Raw genomic sequence first — 27,291 nt, 5'->3', positions numbered from 1 at the left:
CTAAACACAATATATTTGATTGAATGTAGTATGTTTAGTCGTGTAATTCAATTAATAATTTCAGTTTTAATGACTTCTATTTGCGAAGAAACTTAAACGTTAGTTCCAAATTTCAAACGCTGAGCCACATTTAAAAAAATTATAATTCGTGTGCTTGATTTTCTTACGGAACTTTATTTGTTATAATTTCATTACACAATTTTTTTTTCAAATTTGGCGATCTAAAAGAAACGTGTTGCCACTGCCCAAATTAAATATTTTTATCTTCCGCAGTATTTCGAGAGTATGTTGTCGTTCAGCGAAACGCAACTCTTAAATTTATTCTGTAATAAATTAACAAACTAAGCGATTTAAAAGCAATACACATATATTCATTTCAGTTGTTATTAATTACTACTTGCACCCGTGAAAATACACTTGCTGGACTCATTAAAACCCTTATATATATTTTTTTGTTTTGTTTTCATAATAATTATTTGAGGCAGGTCTCGCAAGCAACTAGTGATTTCCTATGATTTGATGAAGACCATCAGTCATGTATTGTCTTGAAGAAACTTTCTAGAAAAGGCTTACAGAAGATGACGGAATGACAGCAATGAACATAACAAAGAAAGCATATGTAAAGTTAAAGAATTTGGTATCACATTCGAGTTGGCTTAATCGTAACTATTCTATGTTACCTAGCGGAAAAGAGGAGAGGAGGAGGGTTAAGGAAAAAAAAATTGCGGTAAAGTTTTCTCTGGCCTTGAGGTTTGGGCCAGGTGACGCTCTAGTGAACAGGCCCTACTCATCTTTTCCCAATCGAGATTTTTTTTTCTCTTCCTATGGATGGGGTGAATGCCCTTTGATGGCCCTGGTGGCCCACTGCCCGCAGCAGCGACCTCCTGCGGTGGCCGTTCGAACTACAGAATGTGCATATCTCCTTTTCTTCTTCACCACTTTGTGTTATTGAAATGCTGGAGGGGAGTTATTCCCATGCAGTAAAAAATTTTTTATTAAATTCTTTTGCTACATTTAAAAAAAAAAGCTATTTTTTACATTTAAAGATTAACAGGAAGCATGCAATAAAATACATCGTACTTAGTCGTATTATTAATTCACATTTTCGCCAAAATTCTGCACTCTAAAATATAATTTAAGATTAGAGAGGCTCACAAATTTAAGGAAGAAAAGAGTTAAGATAAAAGCTGAAAGCTGCTTTACATTTAAGAAAATTCCAAGGCTGCTCAAATTATCCCTATTCATTATTCCGATAAATGGGTTCAAATACCGGAAAAAATACTTATGAGAATGAATCCAATAAAGCAACTTAAAACGGATTAAATTCATAAAAGTTTTTTAAATATATGAATTTTTTAATTCTATAGTAAAATTTCAAGGGCTTGAATAACGCGTTGAAGTGAATTATGTGAGCAAATATAGTAAACATTTTGATTTAATCTATGTTAAAAAAAAGTCAATTAAGCGTAAAAATAATCTTTAATTTTGTGTCATTTTAATTTTTACTTACATCTTTCGAATTTAGGTTTTAAAAATTCGAATAAGGAAATACTTTTATCACCACTAGCATTTTAAGTCAAATTAAGTGATTTATTTAAACGAAATTGATTAATTAATTCAGCACTAGGAACTTTTCCGCGCTATCTCTATGCTTTCCTTTTTCTATACACGCTTTATGTTGTAATGGCTGTCTTTGGCAATTTTTTTAAACAATAATTCTTTTTTAACAGAGTAGGGTAGAATATTTCTTTTTTTCCTTTTCTTAGGTATTTCTTTTTTTGACCTTTACATTTTACCTTACATTATTTTTCCATATAAAAAGTTTTAAATTGCCATAAAATTCTTTTGTTTATGTGAGAGGAGAAATAAACTTTTCCGTAGTGATTGAATATTAGAGCATTTACCTTTTTATGTTTTAAAAAACTGTAATTTTCTTAAGATCGGCATAAAAATTTGTCTCGAAAAGGCAGTTTTGAAATTACATGCGAGTTTCTTTCTTTCTTAGATAGAAAAGAAGCAGCTGTAATTATAGTCGAATTACTGAACTAAAAGCAAATTGGTGCACGTAAAAATTTCATTAGTACGCAATATTCTGATCATATTTAAATCTGAGGTTGAAACACATATTCTGTGTTTATGTCATTGCCTAGTTCAAAATTTCTCAAACTATGGTACATGTACCACTAACGGTAAAACATTTTAAAGTACGAGAGCCCCTGATCTAGTCTGAAGCTCTGTTTACACGACAACTTTGACAATTACGATGGTGGAAAATAGCAAGGAAATCATAATTATTCTTTATGCTTGCTGAACAACGATTTTCTTTGTCTGAAGGGGGGAAACAGAAAGGAATGTGATAGATTTTTCGGGTATCTGTCATTTAATTACACAACTAATTGTTATAATTTCATTACACTCTTTGTTATTTTTGGCCATTTTGTTTTAATGTGGTTAAACATGTAATTGTGAAGTAAACTGTACGTAGTGCCCGTAAAGAATTTTCAGTGCAAATGCAAATTTTCTGAATAGTTAAGTTAAAAATTTTGTCTTATAACTTACCTTCTGAATAGTTAAGTTAAAAATTCAGAAGGTAAGTTATAAGACAAATGCAAAAATGTTTACAGTGATGTAATTAAAATGCTTCAGTTTTCACCACTATAGCAGTTGGTATGAAGAGAAAGGAGCTTTAACAAAGTAATTAACACAAAATGTTTATTAAAATTCTTCTGATTTGTTGCGATATACTAGATACGTCGGAGACAATATTTGATGAGTTAAGCTGTATGTTAACTAGCATACCTGCAAAAAAGAATATCCTTTTTTTCACAATAATCCGAAACGCCAAATACAAATATATATATTAATTTAGAAGTCAAACAACAAAAATCAGCGTAATATATTTTTCAAATTTGAAAAATATTACGCTGATTTTCGTTGTTTGACTTCTAAATTAATATTTGTTCGGCGTATTATTGTATCTTAATTACAAAAAAATGTAGTTAAAAAGACTAAGGATTAATCAGTTATAAATAAAAATGTATGACTTTGTTTATAAATTCCTATTACATACGATTACACAATAAATGTAATCCACTCATTTTCCAATTAAACTTTAATATAATAATTAATATTACTGTAATTTCAATTAAAGAATTTAGAGAACAAATAATTTTTTCCCTTTCTTTAATTATTAGACCAATTTATTTAAATCACTCAAATTTTTCTTATTCATTGAAATCTGGAACTTGGGTAGTTCAACCGCAAAAAAAAATTATTGCATAATATGTGTGTTAACTGCCATTTCCTTGAATAACAGATGTTTGTAGTATGACCTGACTGTCAGCGTAAGCAGTCATGTGCGAAAATTCCCCTTTACACTTTGCGTCGGCAGTTCTCTCCCCTACTCAACAAGTACCACCTCGGAGGGAACCATCCCCTCACTTTAAATTTTCGATGTCTAGTTTCCATTTTTTGATGTTTATCGCAGTACTTGGCTGCACTTTATAAAATTTTCCAGAAATTAACTCTGGGTTTTCCAGAAATTGTGTTACTTCTTGATTCTGAATAAAATGCATCATATGCTGCAGCTTTATAAAACTCAGTATCCATTGTACGAGACACTGCTTTTATGCACTGTAATAATTTGGTTTTTCAGTAACAATGATTTTTTCCAAATTGGACTCAGCCCACCAGCGGCCGAACGGTAAAGTCGCTGAACACTGGTAGTTCGGTCCGAGGTTCGAATCCCGCGAACGGGCTGGCTGCATGGGCGTTTTCGTGGTTTTCCCCATGTGTAACGTGTATACGAGTCAGTTTCCCTTAGAAAGTCTTCCACGAAGGCATCCCTCCCCTTAGGCAGATAGCCCTAGTGTGCTTTGCCGTAAATAAACCAAACCAAATTGGACGGAAAATTCAATTCAACCTCCACAACGTTTTTTCGCTAATGCGCCAAACTTCATCATGCTCCATAAACTATGCTTTTCTCTCTTTTGTGACATCACCTCCCCGGTGTTTGAGTGGTTAAGATTGCTGAATAATGGTAGTTCGACATGGTTTGTGTTCCATACTAGCCGAACTGTCTGGCTGCGTATTTGGTTTTCATGGTTTTCGCCATGTGTAATATGAATATGAGCTAATTTCATTCAGAAAGTTCTCCACGAAGGCATCCTATCTTTTACCTAGATAATACTTGTGGATTTGATATATTCAAATCGCCCAACGAAACTGTTGCATCATTAGCTTCTAAATCATTACATGAGTGAAATTTTTAATTAATACAGGCGAATCTAGATTTAAAAATTCCAAAAATATCCTCAAATGAACAACTAGTTTCTCGAACAATAATTAGGCAAAACATCTTAGTTTAACGAATTTTTGTTCAATTTTGAAAATTCCTTAAAGATTTTTTTTCTTGAAACTGAGCAAATTTAGCAATGATCTTTAAACTTCAAATGGGACCTGTTCAATATAAGTCGGAATTATCCTCATTTTATAAGCTGAAATAGAAAAACATATTTCTTTTTCAATTGAATGTTCACGTAAACTGCAATATAGAGATAGTTCGATCATTTATTTTGAGTTAATGAAACAACTATTGAGTGATTTGAAAATTAGATCTCAAATTACAGCATTTAATCAGTGCCACCAAACGTTGTCAATAATCTCTGTTACCGAATAATAAAATCTGTACATGTATGTATGTATGTTTCTTGCACCGAGGAAAAACAGCGGCATCTACAACCACCAGATTCTCAATACACATAATCATCCACCCGGACACATGTACTTCAAAGCCCGAATTATGAATTTCGAATTTTGTTTTTATTTATTTCATATTTTGTGCGAATTTAATGAACTTTTAATTAAACACTCAGAGATATAAAAGCCTTGTATTGCAACTTTCAAACGTAAGATATTTATGTTTCAAACTTAATCAGAAAACTCAGCGGATAAAGGAAGTGTGTGGCCACTCGGCAAAGAGCAATAGATTTGTCTTTCGAGTTTAATTAACAAACTCAGCGATTTAAAAGGAACGTGTTGCCAGCGCCCGATTTAAAATATTTAAACCTTCCAAGCGGCAGAGTACCGTTGTTGAGCAAAGCGTAAGATGATATCTAATTTTCCTTTCAAATATATTCTTTTGTTATTTAACATAACATACCGCGCGTTTAAAAGCAATGAACACAGATTCATTTAAATTATTATTAGTTATTAGCTGGACTCAGGAAATTACGTTACCTGAATTAGTTAAAAACATTATGTAATATGTAATAGATTTGGTAGGTAGCTGTAATGGTATTGGAGGTGGTTTACTGTGTAGATGGAATCCATTTACGCAATACATGTGAATAATGATGAGAATCTATGGCTATGACATTTGCAGACAGACATAGCCATAGATTCACATAATTTTATTGCTGGCTAACAATAATTAGCCTCATAAATGTTAACAGTAGCCAAGCAACCGAAAACAGTGACTACGCATTCAGAGAAAGTGTGAGAGACATAAAAGAAGTTTCGGTTTCAATAAAAATCTTATTCAGTGATAAGAAAAGTCTGCATTGCAACATTACGCAATACCTCACGATGAAGATTAATAATGAAATGATGCAGTTTAAACCGATATATTATAAACAGTTACTATTTTTAGGACAGAAAGGGGAAGTATCCAAATTAAAATGAAGAATATAGGACTATTGCAAAATTAAAGGTAGTAGTTCACTTTACATAACACACGCACATATATAAATTATTATGACTAGTTTAGAAGACTGATGATTTTTAATGCAAAATGAAATGTAATTAAATGCCATTTTCTCACTATCTCGAAAACTATGATGAAGATTGGAAGAACAGAAGGAAATTTCTTTGACCTAGCCAGTTTTTCAGATTAGATATCTATCCACGTTCATTTATTCATATTCGAGATAAAATAACATGATAATGACTCATCCGTTGCGTCTTAAGTTGACAAAGAGGAAAACAATGTATTAAATTACGTTTGCCGACGCTTTTGTCTGTCTGCAAGTTACAAAAGAATTTCTAATGAAGCATGAAATAAAAGCTGAAACATTTAACACTTTCCAAAAATCTGTAGAACGGAATGTCAAGAAAAGTTTCTTTGCAACAACAATTTTACTGACTAAAGCAAAGAATATAAAGAATATAAAACAAAATAAAACAAACAAATGCTGGCCGCGCAAGCGGCTAGTCTTGAAAATGAAGTAAAAGCTTATTTCAAATTCGTTCACTTTTCAAAATAAATAAATGAATAATAATAAATAATGAATAACTGAACAATTAAATGAACGTAAATTACTCATTAACAAAAACTGACATTCGTTTTTACAAATTTACAATTCCGTAGTTTCACGTGCAGCGGAATATGGAATATTCATTTTAAGAAGGATGCTCAACTGCATGTGAAAAAATATTCATTGACAACTTCGTCATTTCACATGCAACCTAACATTCATTTTAAGATAAAAGAAACTAGTCCTGAAGCAATAATTCGATGCAGGCTCACGCTGAGATTCCCCAAATTTGATATCTTAACACCATTCGTTGGCGAGGAAACCACCTCAGGCAACCCTACCACAACATGCTCCCGGCCCTCAAGAATATTCGCCGATATTATTTAACAATAATAAATTCATGAAGAACAGATGCGCAGTTCTCTTCCGGCACCGCCCCTCCACATATCGCCGCTCCGGAGGAGGAAGAGGAGGCGGCGAGACTGAGAGAGGAGGAAATACCGTAACATCGACCTGCCGGATCCCTCCATCGCCGTCACCGCAAATGGGATGTCTTGTTGACGGCGTAGTAGCCCGTAATGACGAACAAAGAATACATTTCCAGCATCAGAATAGGTACAGTAGGAGCTGCTTAGTGTGATCACGTTTGTCCATGGTATTTTGATAACATTAAGCGATGAGAAAATGATCCTTCAAAACAGCAATATAACTAAACTAATTTCATATAAATGCAAGAAGAAACATATAAATTTGGCATAGATGTTTTTTAGCTGATTTTCTTTTTTTTTTTTTTTTTTTTTTTTTTTAGCCCAAAGGGCGTTAGCCCAAAAGGGCTATTAATTTAGTTTTGACATTTTGCATCAAAACCTTTGAATGTCCGTTTAACTTTTCAAATTGTTGCCACCAAATATTATCGCCCTGTGTTATATTTAAAGAAATTAAATAATGAAGAATCTGCATAAATGTATGTACGAGTATGTTTCTCGTTTTGTGATAAAACAACGGTACCTAGAGCCATCTAGTTTTGAATAACGTACGTCTCCACCCGAATATGGACATTTGGAAGCCCAAATTTGGAATTTGTTTTATTATCTATTTCATATTTTGCAAAACTTTAACGAATTTTTGATTAACAAATCAATGATTTCAAAGCGAGCAATGACAACAGTGTAAGGAAAAAAAAATTTTTTTCTCACGCGCGAGAGACAATGTATCAGAAATTCTAAAGATATACTCATTTAAAAATTATTTTGAGATGCTGCTCTTGATTGAATTTTATGGTTTAAGTGCGAAGAACATGATATTTAATAAATGAAGGTAATACATAAAACGTTAAAAAACGTCCCTTTGGGTGTAATGTAAAACCTGAAAGATTTCAGTTTTTTTTTTTATTATTATTTTATCTTTCGTTTTTCTTTCTTGTTTCTTCTTCTTTTTTATCTTTTTAAGAAGCAGGGGGCGGAAATTCTGCAGAAATTGTTTTTCTCCTGCGCAAGAAATAGAGAGAGTTATCCTAAGCGAATACCTGACACCATTTTCCTGATTTGTGGCAGTTTTTATATTCTGTTTATACCTTATTTGGCAACTTTACTTCAGTTAAAAAATTATTTGATAATACTTTGGTAATCTTAATCGAATTGTTCATCACAATAAGGGATATGTTTGCCACGTTTTCGTGTACAAACAAGCGGGACTTCGGCGGTTGGATAACAATGTCCGAATGATAACATTAACCGTAATCACATTAAGCGGCGCCTACTGTATATAAATTAAAAACAGTACACATCGAACGCACGTGCGCAGATTTTCGCATCAAATCCTTTCAATAAATGTTTAGAATGATTTTCTAGAACCTGTAAAAGATGAAGAACTTGGGAATTTAGTGGGAGGCAGGTGTAGTGAATCTCATTGTTAATGCCTATATTGAAAGAAGAAAATTCATTGTTAGCTAATATTTAAAAAAATTGATCTCGGGTATATCAGAGTTGATAGGAACAGTGAAGTTCTGTCAACGAAACGTCAACAGGATCGGTCTTTGTTGGGATCACATTTGATATTAAGTATTCTAGAAGTAAGCAAAGGACACATGAAAGGCAAAAAGACAAAAATGATGTTCATTATTACTTACGTATGTACAAATTTATGTAATTTTTCGCTATTCTTCAAAGAAAATTTAATGAATAAAAGAAAGATAATAAGTTATCGTTACTTATTCTCAAATTTTGTCTAGCTTGAAAGGTTTTCATTATTTTTAGTGTTAATTCAACATAATAAAATTATTTGAAATAAATATCAGTCTGAAAATTTAATACTATTTAGCCGTCAATAAGCTTGAATTAAAAAGTCTAACCAAAAGACATTTCTACAAATACCAGTCTTCAGATTTCAGTCAGAAAATAAATATAAATTGGAAGCTTTGACCCATTATTATTGCTATTTATGCATGCTTTGATAAATATTTATTAGATAAAGTTTAAAATTTTATCATTATTATTATCCCAAAGGAGCAGTTTGCCCAGAAGGGCTATGAATTTCGTTTTGGCATTTTATGCTGGTTCACTATAAAAGTCTGAATCAATTTTCAAATTGTTGCCACCAACTATTAGAGCCCAGCATTACTTTTAAAGAAATTAAATAATGAAGAATCTGTATGAATGTGTGCATTTTCTCGCATTGTGAAAAAACAGTGTTACCTAGAGACATCCAATTTTGAATAACCCAGTCCTCCATTCGAATATGGGTTCCTGGAAGTCCAAATTTGGAATTTGTTTTATTATCTATTTCATATTTTGTAAAACTTTAAAAGAATGTTTAATTAACAAACTCAAAGATTTTAAAGCGAGCAATGGCACATGGACTACAACACTAAAAGCATTTAAAAAATACCTCCAGCGCGTGAGACTGTGTATCGGAAATTCTAAAGATATGCTCTTTTTAAATGTTTTGTTATATTGTTGTTGAACTGAATTTTATGGTTTAAGTGCGAAGAACATGATATTTAATAAATAAAGAGGTAACACACAAAATGTTAAAAAACGCCGCTATGGGCGTGATATAAAATCTGAGAGCCTTCATATTTTTATTATTATTATTATTATTTTAAACTGAAAATAAAATTCGGTTCGTTCAGCTAATATCAGGTCATGCACTGGACCGCATGCAATGTTAGTCTGAGACCATCAGGCTTGAGAATTCGGATGTGATTACTTTTAAAATCGCAAAAACGGCAATCTAAGGACGAATAATAAATTCAGTGTTAAAATAATAATAACTTCAATGATAGTAATGATAGTTTTAAAAACATTTAATGTTTCTGTTATGGAAAACATTTTATGCTCTTTTCGCTGCACTTAAAAAATCATAATAGTCTAACCCTGTTGGAGCTTCACTTTCCAATTCTCGTGCAATGCTTAAACAAAGGCAATGCTGTCAGTCTAACGTGTTTAGTGATAGTCACAATGCGGAAGACAAAAACTCGCCTTGACATTTTAACTCCTTGAACTTGCATAACCTTTTTGTTTGAGGGAAATAACTCCGAACGCAGAATGCTAACGCCCTCATTCTGCCGCTAACTCAAAACGAAATCGCATGTGCAAAATATTGCTTCCTCGTTTTACTACAAATTTAGATGACGTTTTCTGTAGGAAGAAACCTTTCGGTAAAGCTTCCATGAAGGTTTTGTTTTATAAAATTAGTTTTGTCATGAATAATTTATAAAGGAAATTGTAAAAAAGAGTGTCATAAAGAAAGTAGTTAAACTCTAAATAACTATGAGTAATTCTTTAATATTCTAAGCGGTAACTGCTAGCAACAGGAATCCTATCTTCTTATTATTCGGGTATTCCAATTCTAAGTACAAAAAAGTTTTTAAAGTAAAGTGAGTAGACGTCTCGGATTATGCAGAGAAATCCCATATTTCAATCCAATGTCCCACTTCAGCATAAGTCCGGCATTTATTAAATATTCCCCGATTTTTTAAGCTTAGTGCACATGTTTTTTATAAGTGCCCTCCATAAAATAATAATAACTTCAATGATAGTAATGATAGTTTTAAAAACATTTAATGTTTCTGTAATGGAAAACATTTTATGCTCTTTTCGCTGCACTTAAATAATAAAATAAATAATACACAAAAAGATTGGCTTATTAAAGAATTTCTGAATTTCTTCTCCACTCGTTTCGTATTTGGGGAAAAAAGGTAATGTATATTATTAAAATCTGTGCTCGTGTGTCTGTCTGTTTTTGCAATTAGGAGTATTTCCTCCGGAACGGCGGGAAATTGAGTATGGTGAAAGGTACCCGAGGATTCCAAAAATTCGTGGGAAGTCATTTCGACCGTTATCACCTTCATACGATTCTAATTAGCCGAGATATTAATTAAAAGCTCTGAAAGTGCTAATTTTCGCCTTCATTTTTTCGAGTGGCAAAAGTCTCGCAGGCTGGAGACGAAAGTCTGCTTTCTTTCAAAAAGAATTGCTACTGCTCGCTTTCAAATCGCGATTGTTAATCAAAAATTTGTAAGTTTTACAAAATATGAAATAAGAATGGCATTGCCAAACATCAAATATATTATTATTATGTAAGGCCATGTTCTGACGTTGAAGAAAACACGCGGTTTCTTCTGACGTCACTGTATGCCGAAAATGTTTCGTTAATATCACATGACGTCATACGTATGTGAATTAACCTGAAGTGCCAAAGCTTTTGTTTTCTGGTTTAGCTAAAAAAAGTTATTTACCAATTGGTTGCTGCTTGGAAAGGATACTCTGATTTAAGTCATACTGAACTGTTTTAATGCATTTTCTTTTCAGGTGTATATAGAATTTATAAATTTTGCTTTATCCGTAGCTGGCGCTGGATTATTTTTTCTAGATACTATAGAATATTAACGCACGGAGAGAAATTTAACTTCAGTTAAAAATATTTTGGCCAAGAATAACTATTCTATAACAAATTATTTAATGAAATATTATATTTAGAAACACCCGAAAAATTAAATAACTGTTCGAATGCGAAATTGAAATTAAGCGAAATGTATAGAGTTATTTCCATAATCAGAATATTACATTTCTTCCAAATTTGTAGTATTAATAACTATATTACGCTAGCTGGAAACAGCTGCAGAACAAAGCGAATATTTCAACAATAAATAGAGTGAAATCCTTTATGGCGACCATTTCTAAAAAATATACATAAATAAACAGCCGACGTACATATATGAATAAACAGTAGCAAACATTTGCTACAAATACTTTGATCTGAAAACATAAATAAACAATTGCAGATGGGAGGAAATATATTCACGATAAAAAAATGAAACTAATAATGAGAACCTCTCGAACAGTGAAGGCATTTCTGAAAACATAAATAAACATTCGTATTGTGTATTACTTATAACAATATTCTGTTCTCAAAGGAGAGAGCACTTTAAGAGAAGACATAAATTATTTAGAACCGTGAAGCCTATTTGGATGATTTCACTGTAAAATATAAGCTGTTTCAAATTTCTTTTAACAGTATTAAGTACTTAAAACAATAAATTTATGCTCTAAAGTGTTTTTTCCTCGTTGAAACCATCTTGTACTTCATTGGCTTCCGAAAATGCTGGCCACATTATCTCAAAATGCAAACTAATAGCACTAAGTAATTTTTCTAAATCTAAATTGACAAAGCATCACGAAAAGTTTATTTAAAATACAAAATCTCTTGCGATAATGTGTTGCCTCAAAATTCTTGCAAGCATTGTACTAAATAACAGATTTTACGGCTTGTATCTAATATTTCAGGGCGTTTAGATAACTAGCCTTTCGTAGCCTGCATTGTGAAACACAGTTGCCTGAGCTTTCTAAAACTTAGTATGGAATTTAGATAAGCAGATATAAAAAGATGTTTTTCTGATTAATGCTTATGAATGAATCTATCAACAGTTGAGCATGAACTGTGCCGCAAGCTGATAAAATAAAATGTCTGTTATGAAGACGTTGTCATAAAAGAAAGTGAATTTAATTTTTCACTACCTTAATCAAAATCGGTGAATGATTAATTAATAAATACGGTATTTACTCGCATATTTATCCCCCTAGTGTTTTCGGCATATCATTTAGAATCTTTCGATTTATGGTAACAACGTAAAATACATGCACAAATAGGAAAATATTTTTTGTAAATAAAAAGAGCATTATTAAAATTGGTAAGTCCTTTGAAATACATAATACGATTAGTGTGCTTTTTATGTGCTGGTATTGATCATTAAAGCTGTATGTTAGAAATAATGTACACCGCGTATTTTTCCCTCTCCGTTTTCAATCCATAAAATCAGCAGGAAAGAAGAGAAAAATACTCCAGTAAAGTACGGTATTAATTTTTATTCGATCGCACCAAACGAAGTGTAAATGTAATGCTTATAATTTCTAAGAATACGTTAACATTTTACGAAATCATAGATTTCGTAAACTTGAAATTTTATAATTTTGTCTCTCAAATCATTATCAATCATTAATCATGTTAAATATTTTATTTATTTGAAAAAAAGGAAAGAAAATTCGTTCTGCCGTTTCTTTTCACTAAAAATATATGTTGACAGGGAGAAAACCTTGGAGATAAGAATAAGGTAAGCCGCTTTACGAGATTAATTAGCTGACAAAAATTTGAATTTGAATTAGGTATTTTTAACTTAATAAAACTCACTTTTGTTTTCTTCAAAGCTGGGTGTTTAAAATATGATTTATCAATGAATTTTAGAAGTGTTCAATAAAAAGAGGTTAACGAAACTGATTCCTTCTAATTCATTCATTCATTCTTTTATAAAGAATAGGCAATATCATTCAAGATAACCTAACACGTTTTTAATCGGAATAATTTAATAATATAACTTAATTTTAATTCCAGAACGATTCTGCACTTGCCCCTTTGCATTTGGGGGAAAAAGAGGTTAGAAATAGAAGGATAATCAAACAGTATATGGACATAAAGTATCGTTCATTATGAGGGACGTGTGAATACGTACACTTATGAAATTATACTTATTAGTAAAATGTCAAGTTATTAAAAATCATCAAAGCATTATTACAAAAATTGCAAACCAAAAATAAGGAAGAACAATTATGGTCTAATTTTACCAAAAACATTGTGTGATTCAGTAAGATTATGTTTTGCTGAATCAGATGTCAGCAAGATTATGTTTTAATTTACTCAAATGGAAGGTTTTCTAACGGACATTATATATCTAATGAACTAAGATCTGATTGCTTATCACAGAAATATTTTTATGTGAAATAGAATTACTATGCAAACTGTTTCATATAAAGCCAACCCGAAAATTTCTTTTGTTCTTATATAATAAATGCCAATGAAGCAGGAATAAACTTCCACTGAACCCCCCCCCCCATAAACACCATTTTAATCTTTGATATTTTGCCATCTCCCAGATAGTTGGAAAATTCTCGTTTTTTTATAAAAGTTATATTAGGTTTATACATAAAGATGTTATCGACTTACTATGCAACATTCTCCAAAAAGTGAACTCCAGGCCATTTAGAGAATTTTGAAGTGACGAGAAGGGACGAAAATTCGAGAGGACAAGATCTGCGAATATGGGGGAGGGGGATAACACAAGACATATCAACTATATTCAATAACGTTTCGCTTCGATTTCTGCTTTAAAACTGTCATTTGGGAGTACTATTTTATTGATTTTATTTTCGGATTTGGATGCAGCAATTCAAAGCAAACGATTCCTTTGTAGTCTCACCATCCACAAAGCATTACATTTTTGGGATGCAGATTCCTTCTCGAAGTTACTGAAGGGGTTCTTTTGATCGTTTTCCTTGTAACATTTTTTGCATACTGTCCTCTTCTCATGACCAGCAATGAGCCGTTTTAGAAAAAAGAAGCCCATTTCTTTTCACCAAAGAATCACATGCCGTAGCTCGAACAAGCATATTCTGTTCTATTAGAGTATGGAGTATCCATACATCATAGCCACATGCGTATCCATCTTCTTCAAATAATCCTGCTACGTATGTTTTTGAAATTCTATCTAATAATCTCTGAACTGCTTAAGATGAATTTTATGCAAGATGCTTGTTTACAGAGGATGGTTGTCCACAGCGAGCGTCATTTTCGAAGTGGAATTTTCCACGCTTTAACTTCTCAAACCATCTTCGAACAGCGCTTTCTTATATATAGAAAAATTTTACTAGAAGGACAAATTTTACTAGAAGTAAATATATAGTTTATATATAGGACAAATTTTACTAGAAGTCTGGCAGCCATTTTAATTTCCTTTTTTAATATAAAAGAGCATAATATGACGAAAATGAAGAATTAGTTTTTCGATTCTTAGCGTCGCACTGAAATAAAAATTATGCTACAACAGATGCTAGAATTATACAATATGTTTTGATGCTTTAATTACCTATTCTGATGTTCAGAAAGAATTTATCCTGATTATACAATATAAGCAGAAAAGACCGCATTTAAATGCACGCTTTCATCAAAGTTCTCTCTTATCAGCAGTATGAAAACAAGTACAAGACAATTCACTTCCTTTTGAAAAAACGCAAAGCGTTTGGATGACCTTTAATACTGTAATGCATATTAAATTATAGTCAAGTCTTATTTAATTATTCTTAATCTAATCAATGTATATTTTTACGCATAATTATTAATTTTTTGCATAATAAGGAATAATATTTATCATTTTTCATAACCAGTGGCTGAATTTTGATACATAAAAATATCTTTAGTATAAATTTTAAACGAAATACCCACTGAACAGTTGCTAGGAAATAAAAAGACGAGCATTCAGTTTTAACTCAAGAAAGCGTTTCTGATTTCCAATCGTAAATCTTGGGTATTGGTTACAAAAACGTTTTTCAATTAGATAATCACGATGAAGAGTTTAAAAATTTCTTGCAACTTATTACGAAACTCCATAAGGTACTTGTTTATTATGAGCAGCAAAATACACACAAGAAAGTGCTATCGCATAGTTTCTCACAAAATCATTTAGACAGAATTTCCAGGATTCACTGCTTTGTTTCAAAAATACAAGAACAAAATTTCCTTATTTTAATAACTAACAGCAAAGTCATATTAAAATAGCAATAGGAAATATTTATTTTGGGTATTACGAAAATATTTCTTCTCTAATGTAAAGTTTAGCATTCACTGCATTTAAAATAAAAATGCATTATCACACTTTTATATAAAATATATTAATAATTAATTTATATTAATTTAATATAATAATTAATTAATAATTAATTTATATTAAAAATATTGCGTTACTAGAAATATATTTAAAAATATTGCGTTACTAGAAATATTTAAAAAATTTTGTGTTACACTTTTCGAAATGAAGATATTAAAGAGTTTTCATAACTGCCGGAGAACATTTTGGAAAATCTCAGTTTGTGGGGAAATAAGATTCCGTGTATCTTCATGTATTTGAGAACGAATATTTTCATTAGAATAAGGTCTAGAATATTTTCGCGCGTTTAGGAAGAATGTGGGCTGTTTACGTTTACATATACGAAAAATACTTGCATGATGATTTCACATTTAGGGAACTAAAGAACTGCAAAAGTTCATTTGAAAACACAATTTCAAGGTACTTTCTGCTTTAAAAACTTAGTTTTGGTTTATTCGATTTCTGTCACAAAACTCAGTCTGAATGATTATATTTTGAAAAATGTGTATCACATTTTCATAAAACGAATATTTTAAACAAAGTAATTACAGCTGTTGTAGTTTTAAAAAATTCAAGCAAAAGGTGAATTTATATATTGTAGCGGCATAAAAATTTGAGTTTTCTCTGTGTAGTTTGAAAAAGTCACTTTATTTTCTGCCTTTTATGATGCGAATTCTAATATGCTAAAATTCAAATTTAGTATTTTTGGATACGAGTTTAATGATCCGTCTTCAACTATTTATTGAAACTAATTTACCCACTTCTGTAACAAAGAACAAGTGAAGTAAAACTCTCGAAGGATATTTACGATTACTTTAAGTTAAAATAATGTAGTTTAATTGTTACTTAAATCTGCATTGATAATGTTTTCGCAATATGTGCAACCTCTGAGGCTTAAATTCTTTGATTCGAAAATGTGAAACAAATAAATGCGAAATTTATCCGGTATTCTTTAATTTTAAAGAGCAACTCTGAAATACTAACTAATACATAAAACAATAAAAAATAAAGGACTAATTTTAATCATTTCCCCATTCTGATGAAGAATTCTCAAATACTACCTAGCTTTAATCGGAGGGGGGAAGGAGAGAGTAAATGCGGGCCGGCCTACCGCGGCCGCCCAGTAAAACCGCTGAACACTGGTAGTTCGGTCCGGGGTTCGAGTTCCGGCGAACGGGTCAGCTGCATGGGTTTTTCGTGGTTTTCCCCATGTGTGACGTGGGTACAAGGTAGTTTCTCTTAAAAAAAAAAAAAACCCATGGGCATCCCTCCCTCAATTAAATATACAGCAATTAATATACATCGGGTGCATTTTTCTTTTTCATGTTGCATGAATAGAAAAAAGATATTATTGGAAAGGATCGCGTTTAAAAATAAAAATTTGAAATACTTAAAAAAAAGTACGTCAGAATTCTTGAAAAAAAAGTTGCGATTTAAAAACTTCAGATTACAGAGCAACAGTTAAAAACACTTATCATTAATTCTAATAAATAAATAAATTAAATTTAAATTAAAAATATAAAAATCATAAGATTAAAAAAAATCGGTTGGATTAATTCCGCTGGTGGACGCATTCTACAATTATTCTACTATTTAATTACTCTTCAGCGGATATATTTTACTATCGCAGTTTAGCTTTACAATCGCTCTTCGGCACAACAAGCAGCGGAATTGCAGAAAATTTGTTTCATTTTATTCGAGTAACTTTTGTAAATACCAAGCAAAGTATTTACTTTCCCGGCGCATCTTGACGCCTCCATTTGACTGCCACCTCCACAGTTAGGAAACCTCTTCAAAACCTCGGCCATCCGAAACCAGCTTAGAATTGACCCTCAACGGCGCAACGCGCGAGCGAACAAATGAATGCCAGAAATAAAAAAAAGGGGGGGGAAGAAGCATTAATAAACATCAACAGCCAAACGGGAAAAAAGAAAATCGCCACGCAACTGTACTAGGTGAATCGGTCACAATTTTTTATTTTGAAAGAGACCAGTTTGTCTTAACTGGCTCTTACAACCTTCGCGTAACGGGATTTTACTTCCGTCAACTTTCGGCAACCCTTTCCCGCTACTCCGTCGGCAGCAGTCAGTTGAATGCCTGCCCCGTTATTGTTGAGCTTCTGCCAAGCGGATGATGATTCTTTTCGAACTGCGGTCATCCGGAGGCGCAGCGCGAGAGAACTTCAGACAATTACTATGAAAGCAACCTGATACTCTGCCACTTTTTCTTTTCTTTTCCTTTCGAAAGGTATTTAAATACAGTTCGATAATTGACATTTGAATGCAAGGGCATACAGTTTTTTATTTGTTTTCTCATTTATTTTCAAACCACCTCGGAGAATGGTTATTGTTTATAAGTTTCACTCTCTAAAAATATTAATGATCAGAAGCTACTGCCTAAGGACGGGAACAAAGTGTTTCATTAATTTTCTGCGTTGTAAAATTGCTTTGCTCATTAATACAGCACAATGAACCGATTTAAAGACTAATTTTATCTGTACTTCATAATATTTTGCAACAAGCGTTTTTATACCGTCAGAGGCATAAGCAAAATATGTTTTTAACAACACATATATAAATTTCTACGTAAATCCATATCTATTATGGTCAACTTTAAAATTAAAATCTAATGGATAAAGTAATGTAGTAACATATACTAGATACTAGTTATCTGGTTTTTCACTTTATTTTATACGAACGGTAAACCTCAACGATAATATGCTCTTTAATATTTTGGTATTTTTCTGTTTGTATCATTCTGCGTTCTAAAATAAAAAAGATGCAGAAACAAACGCTGAAGCGTTAAAAAGTCACATTCCTCTTTTAAAACTAAACTATAATCGTATTTAACAGCAAAGATTTAATTTGACGAATGGCAACAGTAGATATTATTTTATTTCTTTAATGATAAAATCCTTTTTGAGGTGCGAAATTGTAACCTGAAATATTAAGATTACAAGCTGTCCCCTCCTTCCAAGCCGTCTGAGAAACTTCAATGTTAAATGAAATTGGCGGAATATTAATAATTAAAAACTATTCTCTGTGTAATATTTTATACGTATAGTATACAATATATAATATTTGTAACGTTAGAAACGTATTTTATGAATTAAATAATGCATTTAAAATATCAGTAAGATATATTATTAAAAATGAAATAAAGCTTTAAGGTTTAAGAAATGCATTTATTGCTTCTAAATTACCCAATCTGTTAATTACAGATTGATTAAATTTCAAGAGTAAAGGTATTACGCTTTTTCTAATGGCAGCACGGTATGTATTTGGGAGGTCGCGTGGCAGATATTTTAAAGATTTTATTTTTAGCCCACTGCCATTATTAGCTGCATCATATCTTCGAAATGCTAAAATTCTACTTTCGAAGATTTTAAGAAACAGTCCGTTAAGAAAATTTCTAACATAATAGTATAATAGTTAGATAAATTGATATTTCATGTACGTATAATTTCGAATAGGTTAGTTTTCGGGGATATTCATGGTTTTATTCATTGTAAAACACTGAAAAATCAAAATATTCTTTTCCGATAAAATAGTTCTTTTCAAATAATATAGTAATAATTTTCATTTAATTTCGTAAGTCATACGAATTCTACTACTTCTCTTTTTTATACCTGAATTATTTCCTAATATAAGAATTTATAAAAGTACAAATTATTACGCACATTAACATTTCTTGTTAAGAAAATTACATGTAACTTTAATTCTATTACGTTTGCAATAAGAAATAAAAAATTCTGTTTTTAATGAATACTGCAAGAAGCGCAATTGAATTTGCCAAATTATCCGTCAGAATTTAATTAGAATTATTTCATGTTACCGTCTTAAATTCGATGTTTTCTGCCATTTGATTATTGTATCAAAGACATTCCAAACGTTTATTTGTTTACAACAACAACAACAAAAAAAAACTTTAAAAAATATTTTTTAAATAAAAAATATTTACGCTTTATTTAGATTAAAAAAACCAATAAAAATTAAAATTGTTTAAAATATTTAAAACATAAATTTAAAAAAAAATGTAAGGATATCGTCGACGATATCGTATATATTTTGTAGTAATAAGTACTTAGTAACAGTAAATAATACTTAATAATATTACTTTTTAGTAAAAGTAAATAATTTACCGCATGGAAGTTAAATTATGATCTTACATCTCGTACGCTTTCCAAAGCGAGTGATGACATATTAAGAATAGCCTAATGTAACGTAAAGGTCCAAAAGTTTTGGAAACACATCTTTCAAGGATGTTTTTAATGTCAAAATGAAGTTAAAACAAAAATTTTAATTTAATGAGTAATCTCATGTACCAAAAAAGAATGCAGATGTTTTTCCTTCAAACAAGACTTCGTGGACTTTTTTTTTGAATGAAACGATGAGCGATTAGCTCTTCTTTGAACAGCTGCTGTAGTGAGCGAATAAAATCAGAATTTGATTCGCAATGTCTTGCGAAATATATATAACCATTAACTATGTATCTTTCAGAAAAAGAGAGCATTTTGCTGATGTTCTACTTTTGAGTGTTGTGAAAAGTAATAGTTAACTATTTTCATTGTCTGCAAAAAATTAAAGTATAAATTATGTTTCGACGATTCCGTAATAAAAATTGTAATTCGATTTTTATTGTTAATTATTCAAGTGATATTAGATCAGTTTTATTGATATTTTACTAAATTATAGTTGAATTAAAATATTTTAGGAATAAAAAATTTACATGAAAGTAAAATATGAAATTATCTGATGACACCATTTTTTAAAGAGCTTATATCTTCTTGTTGTAGAACATAAGCTTTTATAGTAAATGCATTTTTTTTTTTTTTTTTTTTTTTTTTTTTTAATTTTCAGAGCAGAATTTTTTAAAAAATATTTTCTGAGTATTAAGTTTGATGTTAAAAATTGCAGGTTTCTTTTTCTGGAATAGTTTGTAAACTTACAAATTTCATACACATTTCATACACAGTTCTGATTTTTTTTAAGTGTAACTTGATTGATTAGAACTTTAAATTATTTTCCCGTAAAATTTTGCCTGAATTAAATATGTTTTAAGACATTAAACTTATTTAACAGATGATCATAATTACGATAAAATGTAATTTCTGAAAGCGGATGTTATTATTTTCAATATTAGAAAAAATAGCATTCTATTAGAATAAAATGTACTACTAACACAGGGCATAAAAAATTGTAACAGAGTATTTTCAAAACTTTTGAATCGGTATCCCTAGACATAAAATCTTTAATTTAGTTCCATATAGCCTGATAAACAGAAAGCTCTCAAAAGGTTACCGTTAGACATGACATAAAATTTTCAGTTGTTCTAGCAGATTATAATTGCTTTACACAGTAATTAATAACATACCAGACTGATTTTGCTAAAAGTGAATTTCATTTATAATTTCCATCTGTTTTTATCAAATTTATTATTTTAATGAACATTTTTAACTTTACTGTAATTAATTAAACATGTTCCTGATACTCTATGAATTTCAGTACAAAATAGCTTAGTTAGTTTATTATTTTATTAAATGCTTTTAACGAGAGAAGTGGATTCTTTCCTATTGAAAAGTATTGCTTAAGCGCACGAACTAAGCGGGCATCAGAAACATCTAGCACATTTGATACTTATCTAAATCCTCTATAGCACAAATTTCGAACAGGTGGGAATGCAAAAATGGACTATGCTTCCAAAATAAGTAATGAAATCCCAAAATTTTAAAATTTAAAATGCCGGAATATACAAAATAAAAACAGCCCAACCGAAACAACATTACGAAACCCAAACTGAAATCTCTATGGAATTTTGAACAAGTTTATTCATCTAACGCTCAGAAGTGGAGGAAGAATACCATTCAAATTGTCATCTTCTTTTAAAATATATCTTATACAACTACTAAAATATATCCTATACAACAAGTTATAAATTTTCATAAATGAAATAAAAATAATTATCATATTCAAAAAGTTCAGAATAATCTCTAAGAATCAGTTCTAAAAATATATACATCTTATTTTAACAGACATTTGAAATATATTTTTGATATTAAAATTTTAATAAATGTCTTTCATTCAGTTTATCATAAAATATTAGAATCATCTCTTTATATCTTATTATTACACATTTAAGGTGAATGAACTTTGACTAAGAAATTCAAGAAAGCTTCAGAAAATTATCAAACATTTCAGCCAATAAATACAGATATAAAATAAAGCTTGGTTAATAATATTAAAAACTATGATCGGTACATTATTTCTTATATTGTCATCATGAAATAATTATATATGCATCATAACGCAAATATATGGCGCCTAAATCAACGCGAAAATATTTTTATTCCTATTTTTAATTTATAGAAAATAATAACTTCATAATCCTTCCAAACAATATTTATTTGGTCCTATAAATGGACTTGCAATTCAAAATCCGTGAAACAATATTTTTTAATTTCAAGAACAGATAATAATCCATTCAGAGGGTAAGACTGAGAATACCGATTTATTTAACACGTAACAGCAGCATGTATAATTTCTATATAAACGGAAAACTGCATTTTTTGCTAGATATCCTTGCATTTTATAGATCACTACTGTAAATTTATCTAATCTTTATAGAATTTAATTTCTGCAATTAGTTTGCTTGCGGTATGAAATTATAAATTAGACAGAATAATTTATTAATGAATATTATGATAAAATACTGGATAATTTCACATCTTTTGTTTGCTTTTCTAGATATTCTGCACCTAAATATTTGAAAATTTGATTTAAATATTTTACACGAACCCAAAAGTATATTTAAATAAATTTTTTCCAACACATTATCATGGAGGAAATACTTTTGTCCAGCCTCAGTGTTTGGCATTAGGAGTTCGGCTTAATTAACTCATCATATAACAATACTTAAATAGTAAATTAATAAATAAAACTTTAAAAAATTGTTTTTATGTAACAAATACAAAAATTTGCAAAGTATAGATTAATTTCAGTAAAAATCATCATCGATTACAAAGCACAGTAAAAATAATCGACCCTTAAATAATATTTTTTAATGTTTTTATCTAAAGAAATTGCTAATATTATGTTGCACCTGATATCCCGTTATAACCATTAAAGAATTTCTGGTCTAGTTATTGTTATAGACCTGAAGAGCAGAACTGTTTCCTAATTTCCTGACATGCAAAATAAAATTATTAATAATTCATAACAGTAACATGTAACTATACTTACTAATAATTTTCCAAATTCTTGCTTTAAATATTGGCCAGTTCCTTGCTTTCTAGTTCTTGAAAAGTAACACAAAAAGAAATTCATAAAATACACATATCACAAAAATCCTTTCTTTTTTTCCCTTGCAGCACTGAGATTCAAACAGGTGGGGATTCGAAAGTGGAATATGTTACCAAAGTAAATTGCGGAATCACAAAATTAAAATGTCCGAAATGCGAAATAGTGAACAGAGTGGGGTACAACTGACCGGTGTCCGACGCCGCGTAAAAAAGTTCAAGTTCAAGCGGTCAAACGCTGAGCTGGAACGGTATGACTGAAAACGTGTTTCGCTCGTGAACTCGTAGAACCAAGTGTTGCTCTTAACCTTGCCGGGAAAGCCTCGCTTCCGTCAAACGTACACAGACGAACGCACTCATACGGGTTTCGTTATTCAATTCCCCAATAGCGAATGCGAAACCACCTGTCCCCAGGTGGCGCTATCACCAACTTCGGTTATTCGTTTTCTTAAGCTTATCTTCGAAGTTAAGGGCGCGCTTTTCGTCGGAGTTGCCGATTTTAGAAGAGAAGTATCTAAGAGACTGACAGGCGAGGCACTTGTTTCTATCATTGCAAAAGTGGCGGTTATAGTTAGCATAAAGTTAATCATCAGTTACTTACCTGCTGATAACAGATAGAGGAATCACTGCCATTATGAGTACTACTCAGGATTCTGAATTTTTTTAAGCCACTTCTGACTGATTAGAATTCTGAATTATTTCTCTTAATGCTTTCCTAGGAAGTAAATGTATTTCCTGTTTTAAGATATTAAATTTATTAAAAAATAAATATTATTAATGCTACAATTTAATTCATTTTACTTTCCAAAAGTGTTATTCTTTTCAAATGTTCATTGCTTTCACTGCTCGAACAAAATCAAGTTGTATCAAAATAGAAAGTATTACCAACACATGTACCGTAATATCTACAAACAAGAGCTTTCAAACTTAATCGATTATGTATAATATTTGCTAACTCATGAAATCTTCGAGCTGTCGAAATATGTACTTTCTAAGTTGACAGTTAAAGGTACTTAATAAAAATTCTTCTCAGTACTAAAAAAAAATCTGTTTAAATTTTTTTATCTCCTGTTACATATTGCCAAAGTTCAATGTGATATTCACTTTTAGTTTTCATCTGGGAACTGAGAAGAAAAAAAAAAAAAAAAAAAGGTTTCCTCCTACCCTACAATTTTATTCTTTGACTGCGAAGAACAAATTTAATTTCCAAAATACTGTTTTAATTTTAGGCTTTCTTTTCTTACTTGCCAAAATAACAACAATATTTCACTACAAAAAAAAAAAAAAAAAAAGCTTATTTTCTAGAAAAAATTATTAATATAATTTCAGAATTTAAAATAAATCATTGAAATATTAACTGCAACAATAAATAGCAGAAGTATAACAATTATTATTAGTCCAAAGCAGCGTTAGCCCAGAAGGGCTATTAGTCTCGAAACTGCATTTTGCTTCGGTTCATTGTAAACGGCGTACCACTTTTTAAATTGTTACCACCAAATATTATCGCCCTGTATTGTATTTAAAGAAATTAAATCATGAAGAATGTGCATGAATGTATGTTTTGCTCATTGTTAAAAAACAGCGGTAGAGCCTTTAACTTTTGAATAACGTAGTCCTCCACCCGAATATGGTCACCTGGAGTCTCGAATTTGAAATTTGTTTTATTATCTATTTCATATTTTGAAAACCTTAACGAATTTTTATTAACATACTCAACGATTTCAAAGCGAGCAGTAGCAACACTGTACGAAGAAATATTTTAATCTCCAGCTCGCGAAACTTTTTATCGGAAATCCTAAAGATAAACCGTTTTTAAATATTTTTAGTCCAAAAGGGCATTAGCCCAAATGCTCTCGAAACGTGTATGTAAATGAAAAAATCGTCCCTTCGTGCGTAATATAAAATCTGAAAGCTTTCAAAAATTTTTTAATATTATTATTAAAAGAAGATCTTGGCTAGCATTTAAATTCAAATTCTATGCTGAGATGAAGATAAGTCGGCATTAAGAAATTACATCAAAATAGCGTCGAAAAGCTTCGTTCTTTTTCAAATTTAAGTCTTAAAAAAAAAAAAAAAAAAAAAAAAAAAAAAAAAAAAAAAACTAATGGTATTTTAGAAGTTTATCTTGTTATCATGCATCATTAATTTAGAATTTATTGATAAAATGTTTCTGAGGAATTTTAAACGAATGCATTGAATAGCATAAATTTACACACTCACATAGACTTACACACATTTTTTACATAAATTAACACACTTTATGCAACGAAATATCTTAATTCTGTTTGGGAGTGTTGAGAGTGATTGCGTAGCAGGATAAATAGTAGCGCACCAAAGAAGAATACTGAATATAAGCGATATAACAAAAAGTTTTAATTTTTGACTGAACAGAATAGATGAAGAAAGCATGCCAAAACAACAAGATGAGATTAACAGGTGAAAACTCGACATGATAATTCCTGTGTCATATCCCTCGAGTTTATACAGTTATTAAGTACTTAACTACTAGTTAATGCGTTGCTTCACAGTAGATACGACCTGGACAGGAATGTCAAACTGTAAAGTGCTCCTACTGCCGTTACTGTCTTCGACAGCAAAATCTACGTAAGCATCCCGTGCTTTATACCGCTTCTCGATAAAGAGAACCACAACTACAGCCAAGACGAAATCCAGGACGAAACCACACGTCTGAGGATACTTAACTCTGGCTAGGCATTTTACATCAATTGCACTTCTTATCCTCTTAAGCGCTGCTCAATCGCAAAGGGGAATGCGAATTATCCGCAATTAATTAGCCGATGATTAATTTTAAGTGAATAACTACAGTACATTTTAAGAATAAAATTTATTTCGTAAAATTAAAGAATAATAAATCTTCATTCAATTAAAACTGACGAAAATTCACTTTTTATTGACTCTGGAAGAAAAGTGAAAGAAGGATGCATGAAAGCTTTATTACTAATTGCTTCGATTTAATAACCACTGCTATTTTTACTACATTGTTTTAAGAATTAAAGAGTTATTACACAATTAAAGAATTTCTAATACAATTAAAGAAAAATGAAGATTAACTCAGTTTGTCAGTTTCTAAACAGCAATAACAGATTATAGTTTAGCGCTTCATTGCGATCATGTTTGTCCACGGCTATTTTGATACCCTTAACCGAATGATAATTAAACGATGAGAAACAATGGCTTTCATAATAGCTATAGAACTTAACTAATTTAATGCAAAATAACTAGGAATGTATAAATGGACATTTCCCTAGCATTTTGAATTGAAAAATGCAAAAGTTTGTTTACGAGCTGCTCATAATGTCTTTACTGTAAAAGTTCATTTATGAACGGTGCATAACGTTTCTGAAGATTATTGGACCGATGCTGTACTCCAAATCAATCTTAATACTCAGAAGGTTTTTCTCATTGGAAAAGGAACTGTTAATGTAAAATTTAAAATTAGGGGGAAAAGGAACCTTAGTTCGGCTTAGATATTTTCAGGGAATTCTCCTTTCCAGGAAATGTAGAGGGACATACGTCTGATCCTCTCAAAATCGAAAGAGTTATTGAAAATCTACTCCAAACTAAAGGTTTCCTTTTAAACCCTTTTTTACGTTATTAGTTTCGAAACACGATTTTGTGTCGAATCACTATAAATGCGTCGTTTTACTTTTCATTCGAGTCAGTTATTTGAAAGCAACAGATGCAATTCTTAAGAATATTCGTTTCTTAGTTTTGAATTGGATTGATTTAAATCGTAAAAATAAATTTAATTCATGATATGTCTAATTAAAAATATTCAATACTTTCATAGAATAATGTTATATAATTTTTTTTATTTATTTCCCATTTTGTAAAATTTCAATGAATGTTTGATTAACATACTCAAAGCTTTGAAAGCGAGCAGAACAATGTACGGAATAAAACAATTTTATCTCTAACTCGCCAGATTTTCTAAATATGCTGTTTTATACTGCTTTCAAAATTTTTGTGATTTTATTGTTGAATTGTATCTGAAAAAAGCGGGAAGAAAACAATGCTTAATAATAAAGCTAAATAGACGAAAGAAAAAAAAGATTAGCAACAGTGAACAAATGCAACAGTAAACTGGTAGACTGCGAGCCCCACGAGAGCGTAAAAAACACTTAACAAACCCTCTTCGGCGACCATTAAAATCTGAAGCTTTTCAGATTCCCCCCCCCAAAAAAAAATTAAATAGCTGACTAAAATTGAAATCAAAATATTTAATGATTTTGTGCCTTACTTGGAAACATTTTCTGTAACTTTGCAATTCTTATAATGCCTTTTAAACTATTTTTTTTAATTATCTTATAATATTTTGATCCCATTAACAGAATTATTGATCACAATAAGAGATATATTTTTCCATGTTTTCATATGCAAAAGGACAGAACTTCAGCAATTCGATAACAATATTCGAGTGACAACATCAACCCCGATCCCATTAAGCGGCATCTTCTGTATTACCTTATATAATTAACTTTTTTTATAAGAATGAGAACGGTTTATAATCATCCTCTTAATAGTGCAGT

The 27,291-nt window shown here is 30.7% G+C and overlaps 1 protein-coding gene across 1 annotated transcript in view; it reads right to left on the bottom strand.

Annotated features, from left to right (window-relative positions):
* LOC118193741 (uncharacterized) overlaps positions 1-23,067 on the bottom strand; it is a 127,060-nt gene extending 103,993 nt beyond the window's left edge. The window contains exon 1 of the mRNA XM_035364869.2: positions 22,686-23,067. The gene's annotated coding sequence lies outside the window, so the exon portion shown is untranslated. The remainder of the gene's footprint in view (positions 1-22,685) is intronic.
* Between the last annotated feature and the right edge of the window lie 4,224 nt (positions 23,068-27,291).

This window comes from Stegodyphus dumicola, chromosome 7 (assembly GCF_044657685.1).
Source record: "Stegodyphus dumicola isolate Sdum_Otavi_A_Nest chromosome 7, ASM4465768v1".
Classification (NCBI taxonomy): domain Eukaryota; kingdom Metazoa; phylum Arthropoda; class Arachnida; order Araneae; family Eresidae; genus Stegodyphus; species Stegodyphus dumicola.
Note: the sequence above shows the minus strand (reverse complement) of the source record. Positions and strands in the feature narration are given on the sequence as shown.